The sequence below is a fragment of the Prunus avium genome, chromosome 5, assembly GCF_965620075.1.
Source record: "Prunus avium chromosome 5, drPruAviu1.hap1.1, whole genome shotgun sequence".
Classification (NCBI taxonomy): Eukaryota; Viridiplantae; Streptophyta; class Magnoliopsida; order Rosales; family Rosaceae; genus Prunus; species Prunus avium.
Window position 1 is genome coordinate 22,109,333 of NC_142288.1, and position 6,454 is coordinate 22,115,786.

Below are 6,454 nucleotides of genomic sequence, written 5' to 3' on the forward strand. Positions count from 1 at the left end.
ACTTTAAATGTACGGAAGATTGTTGTTGGTATTCGAGGTAACTAGTTGACCTGGAAAAAAACAAACTAATCGTGAGATATCAATGGACAAAAGTGATATTGAATCATAAAAAAAATACGAGAAATATCGATATCAATAAGAAAAGGCGAACAACATCAGTAAAATCATGAGATAATGACTAACTTAGTACTAACAGAATCGAGAGGCACGGTAGCTATACAACCCAATTGCCGATGATTAGTTTTCTAGAAGAATGAGAACGTTCTCATGATTGCACGCGTTATTAAATGTTGTCAAAAAAACGTCTCATGAGTGAAGTATATCTCATTAATCATAGAATGCGGTGTTCTCCCACTATAACAACGACAAAATTGACAGACAAGATGCTTATATAAGGGTAAAAGACAAATTGTTGTATGTTGTGTAATCTTCTCACTTCTAAACATTGTAAGCATTTTAGATTTAACTTAAGAATACAAAGATCTTTGAGGTTTGCTACCCAACCTTTGTGGTTGGGGGACCTATTAACCCAAGGTTAATGGGCGTGTTTTGTGCGAGTTCACCCACTAAGGTCAAAGGTGAACATCTCACACCATGCCTCACTCAAGAAGGTTTCAATCAAGCAACCAATCATTTTAATGCCCTACTTAGTTATAAGCCCACACTACTAGGCTTAGCACAATACAAAGATCTTTGATGATAAACACAACACTAAAGTTACTTCGAAAAAACACTTTTCTTGAGTTTTTTATTTTTGTATTTTCATTTGAGATAAATAGAGTTGGTCAGTTAATATATCAAATGTTAAATCCATGGAACTTGACGGATTAGACATTTATACAAAGGTAAAAGATAAACTCCTACATTTGTGAAACTTTCTAACTTCTAAATATTGTCAGAATATCATAAGACTTTAACTTAAGCAAACGAAGTTCTTTAATCATAAACACCACACTAGTGTTACTTTCATAACATTCTTCCTTATTTCTTGCACTTGAGGTAGATAGAGTTGATGAGTTTCCTCTCTCAACTCATTTACAAACTTACTAAAAATTGGATTGTCTTCAAATGAGAGTACTCTTGCAATTACTCTCTCATTTTATTGGCTAATTATGGCAAAAGATAGAGAGTGATTAATTTAAATGTGACCAATATAGAGCGTTAGTTAGATTGGTCCAAATTTTTGGTGAGTTCCCCTCCCCCTTTCTAACTTTTGCCAAAACAAAAATGTGAACTATAATTAGGGATGACAACGAAACGAGACGAGATGGAGATGGATTATATATTCTCACAAAATAAACTGGATCCCATCAAGTAATATGACCACTTACATGGGTTGATGAAGGGACACAAAGCAAAGCCCAACTCTCAAATACGGGCCAATGCTCAAATTTCCATAAAAGCAACTTCTAGAGTAATTCTTCCACCCACAAAACTAATCAGCCCCACCCAAATTGACACATAATATGCCAATAAAGATTTAGTACACACATGGATATTCCAGCCGGACCCGTAAGAAAAGGCGTTGACAGCCTGGCATTAGACCAATCAAAATAAGTTAATTTAACTTAATTTATTTTAATTCCGTGTCCATCGGCTTCATCGGAAATGGTTAACCGCGTAATACTTAATTACGTGGAAATTCCTTTTCGTTTTTTTAAATTTTTCGTATCTTCTTTTTCTATTCGACGCAGAGTATTTTCTTTGGCTTATTACTTTTCCTTTCTCCCTTCTACTCATTGATTTAATAAATAAATAATAAAAGTCTGCCGAAGACTTTGATTTTTCATTTCTTCCGTTGGCTCTTTCTTCTTCAGATCATCCCTTCTCCTCCTCCTTATTATAATCAGCAGAGCCGGCGGCATCGCCAAAGTGGCTGCTCTTGCTCTTCTTCTTCGTCTCCTTCAATTTCTCTGTGAGTTGTGTACGGAACAGCAACATCAGCAGCCATGCCGTCGCAGGAGTACATGGACAAGATGCAGGGGCGCCAGAACTATCGAAATCTCTGGCACTCTGACCTCATGAGCACCATTCAGGCTGACACTCCCTGTACTCTCTCTCTCTCTCTCCCTCTCTCTCTCTCTCTCTCTCTCTATACATTTGATTGGTTCAGTATCTGATCTGCTGTGAATGTTTGTTGCAGATTGCTGCTTTGCGGTTTTTTGGTGAGTGCTTCTCGATCTGCTTTGCTTGCTTCTTTACCGTTGCTAGATCTGATTTCGTTGTCAATTTCACTGTTTCACTTCCTATTCTGTTTTTCGTCATTCTCGTTGCCTTCGTTGACTTGCTCTTGCACACTTTGACTTCAAGTTTTTTTTTTTTTTATAATTTTTTTTGGTAAATGTATTCTTCAATTAAAGTTGGAAATTGAGTAATTCGTTCTGAATGACAAATGCTTGTTCCTCTGCACAATGTATCACTGCATGCTTGCTTTGAATTGCTTCGTGTTCTAAGTTTTACTGGATTTTTCCTTGTAATTTGAAAGCTATGCATCTTGTATTATTTCCTTAGGTATTTTTATAGATAAAATTCATTTACTTATCAAAATGGAAAAAGAATAGAGCAGAACCATCAGTGTATTCTATGGTGGCAGGATAGATGAAATTTTCCCAGCCACATCCTAAATTTTAACTACCATGGGACTAGTATAATATATGGTGTGGTTTGAATTCTTCTGCAAGGACAACTAATTTGTATAGATCTGCATTGGATGGAAACTAAAGAACACAGAGTAGAACAAGTAGCAACCTCAATGCACTAATTTTCTGTCATAAGAAAAAGAGATACTACTTAATACTTTTGGTATATGGTTAATGCTATGTAGACTTTAAATTAATTTTGATGTGTGTTGCCATGCCTTTATAGTTATGCATTGTCTTGTGATCACCTTTTGTCTTGAGAGCCAACTCCTAGACTTCTCCAATTTTCCATTTGGGGTTTTAACTTGGAATCGGATCTTTGATTTCTCACCATATACGAAAAAAAACTATTCAATCATGCACTGAAATTTTGCCGCCCAGTATGGTGCTTCTAATTTATTTTTGTTTCCCTGTAGTGCACCATGTGCATCATACTTGCTCCGCAAACGGGCTCTGTATAATGACATGTCAAGGTAATTTATACTTTGAATTTCCTCGAATCTAAATCTAAAATTAGCTATGTCTCCCTTTCTTTGATAATTGTGCTTTTGCTCTCCATAGATATGTATGCTGTGCTGGTTATATGCCCTGTAGCGGTAGGTGCGGGGAAAGTAAATGCCCTGAATTCTGCCTGGCGACTGAGGTATAAGATTTAATTTTATGACACTTTTTTGTTTAGTAAGCGCCTTAGTCAAATCCTTGGTGTAATATATATGTCTTACATATCATAAATTTTTTCCTTCTTACTAGTAGATTTTACGATGTTCTTAGGTGTTGCTTAGGTTCTTGCCTTTGGTATAGAGAAGACACATTGATAGCTATTCATCTAACAATTATGGATGAGTTAAGTATTTCGCCCTAAGTCCTGTGCATATGGACATGATTAGATTTTCATTTGGATGCATCACATCCAGAGAAAAATACAGAAAGTTCAGCTCTGTGGGATAACACTAGGTGGGGTTTTCCTATGATAAAGGTGGGATTTCAGATGACAGAAATATTAGTAATTAGAACATTTATAGGGGAAAACAGAAGAAGTATGGAAGAATATATCAAAGTAATTAAGCCTTCAACTGTTCACAACACAATGTGATGTTTTAATTCCTCCAAAATCTATGTTTTACAAGCGATACCTTCTTCATAAACTTTCAATAGAACCCCTACTGACTCATTGATGCATGGCAGCGGCTATAAGCTGCTGTCCAGTGACCCAAACATACCCAAAATACAGAGAATAGAAGGATAAAGCAGTAGAATCGAAGTTGGAATGAAGATAATTGAGTTCTAGGGCAAAATCCCAATAGAAACTCTATGGACTAAAGTCTGAAATTATATTCATCAACAAAAACTAAATACAAGAGTCTCTTAATAGCCTATTTATACTAGAATATAGAAAACCTAATTGACATAGGAAATTAAAAACCTAAACAGGAAATTAAACCAAATCCTAGTAAGAATAGGAAACAAATAATAAAATAACGTATTAATTTAATATAACTAAAACTTAGCCTTATTGGCTGATGCCCACTTAGATTAGTATAGTCTAATAGTTGCTCCTGCATCACTCATAGAAATGGTAGACAACTCATTACATTGTAGAAAAGTACAAGAAGACTCTTAAACAATTTAAAAAGTATTTAACCCAAATATTGGCTCTTAATAACTCTTGCCACTGTTAGACTAACTCTGACATGACATCTAAAAATATACTGAATCTTAAAATATATTTAGTAATTACATAAATGGATTGGCTTTTTGTATCTTGTTCTACCTTGGAAAGCTCTTTGGACTGGGAATCTCTTGACTGAATTGGGCCAAAAGGGTTTCTCTTCTTGGGCTTATAGAGAGGATTTTTATTTTTTATATATTTTTATTTTTCTAAGGAAGCTGGTATTACTGCATCACCTGATAGAGCCTCTAGATGCTTCTGTTTTGGCTAATTATAAGCTCCTGGGACGCATAGGGATTGCAATACTACCTTTACACTATAGTTTCGTTAAGCTTTGAGGATAGAAATTTAGTGCAGAGAGCAGAAACATAACAAGGTCGGAAGGGGATCTGTTGTTTCTAATCTCATAACCAGAATCGGGTGCATTTATTCAATGAGAACAAACCAATCCATATGTTGTCTGATTGCCATTGATCACGAATCATGACTTTGTCAAATTTGGCTCTATCACTGTGTAATTTATGCCCAATTAAGTGCGCCTTTTAGTTCACAGAGTTTCACATTAGAAATTCAAATTATTATCAATTATTTCGAAAGAGTATAATGAGTGTCAAAATTGTTTTGCTGGTTTCTTGCTTGTTTGTTCCTGTTTTGGCTGTGTTTTTTCCCTGCTGTTTGTTTGTTTCTGGGCTCTGTGCTTGTTTCTTGTCCACTCTTTTGTTCCCCTTTCCCTTTTTTATATAAAGTTTCTATTCAAAAATAAAAAAAATTAAGAGACTGCAAGTAGAGAGAGTCTTGTTGTTTATTCTTTCTTTCCTTGGGGTATGTAAACAACCTTTCTTAGTCAGTTGTATACTTGTCATTGTCAGAATTTGATTACTCATAGTTGGAGCTGCAGAGAGCTTCTCTTCCCATAGTTTCTAATTTGACTACTATGCTTGATGTTCCAGGTTTTCCTGTGCTTTGGGAATTCAGTGGCCTCAACCCGCTTTTTGTTGCAAGATGAATTTAATATACAGACAACGCAATGTGATAATTGCATTATTGTAATCTCTCTCTCTCTCTCTCTCTCTCTCTCTCTCACACACACACACACACACACATATTCAACACAGAGTATCTCTGTTTGGAAATCTTTATAGCAGAGCTCCATTGCACTTCTGATTTAAAGTAACCGTGCTATTCGGCTGATAGCCATATTTGCCCTTGTTAACAGGGTTTCATGTTCTGCCTACAACAAATTGCGTGCATTTTTTCCATTGTTGCAATGATTGTTGGGAGTGAAGAAATCTCAGAGGCATCTCAGTTACTGAACTGTTTGGCTGACCTGGTGTATTGCACGTAAGTTCTTTTCTTTTTCCCATTAAACATTCTCAGTGAACGTTGATCGGAAGTTACTGATTTTTATTTTTTATTTTTTCTGTAGGGTCTGTGCATGTATGCAGGTAAGCAAGTGGCTTTTTCTTTTTCTTCTTATACTTCACATTTTTAACACTCCCAAATCTTAAGCTAGAACAAAACTTAGATGAACTTCATTGTCAGCTGACTTTTGACTTGGGATATGCAGACCCAACACAAGGTCGAAATGGACAAACGTGACGGCAAGTTTGGGCCACAACCTATGGCAGTGCCTCAATTCCAGCAGATGTCTCGCATTGATCAGCAAGTTCCTCCCTCAGTTGGTTATCCACCTCAACCGGCATATCCGCCTCAGCCGGCGTATCCACCTCAGCCGGCGTACGGGCAACCTTATGGCTATCCACCTCCCCAGCAGGCTAAAGGCTATCCACCAGCTGGTTATCCTCCAACTGGCTATCCACCAGCTGGTTATCCTCCAACTGGCTATCCACATTCCGGCCATTAACTCTAGGTGATTTTTGAGTTCGAATCACCATCTATGGTGGCCTTTGTATTCAATTGTGTTACATGTTGTTGGTCTGCAAGTATTGTCACCGTGAAGTTCCAACTTGTGCATCAACCGTGGCTCTTCTTGGAGTTTTACTTGCAAGATGGTTGACTGATACAGTTACTCTCTTTTTTTTTTCGGTGCTTTGCTTTTTCACCTTCTTAAACTTGAACTGCCAGAACCTTAATATACAAACGCGAGCTTCTTGTCCATCTTTAACATTTTTCTCTTTCGCTTTAT

At 36.6% G+C, this 6,454-nt stretch overlaps 1 non-coding gene across 1 annotated transcript; it reads left to right on the plus strand.

The window, feature by feature from the left end:
- Positions 1-1,693: 1,693 nt before the first annotated feature.
- Positions 1,694-6,109, plus strand: LOC110762502 (uncharacterized). Its single transcript, XR_015835981.1, has 8 exons — positions 1,694-2,049; positions 2,144-2,165; positions 3,056-3,112; positions 3,201-3,282; positions 5,259-5,354; positions 5,525-5,649; positions 5,735-5,753; positions 5,876-6,109. It is a non-coding gene; the product is annotated as an uncharacterized LOC110762502 (transcript).
- The last annotated feature ends 345 nt before the right edge of the window (positions 6,110-6,454 follow it).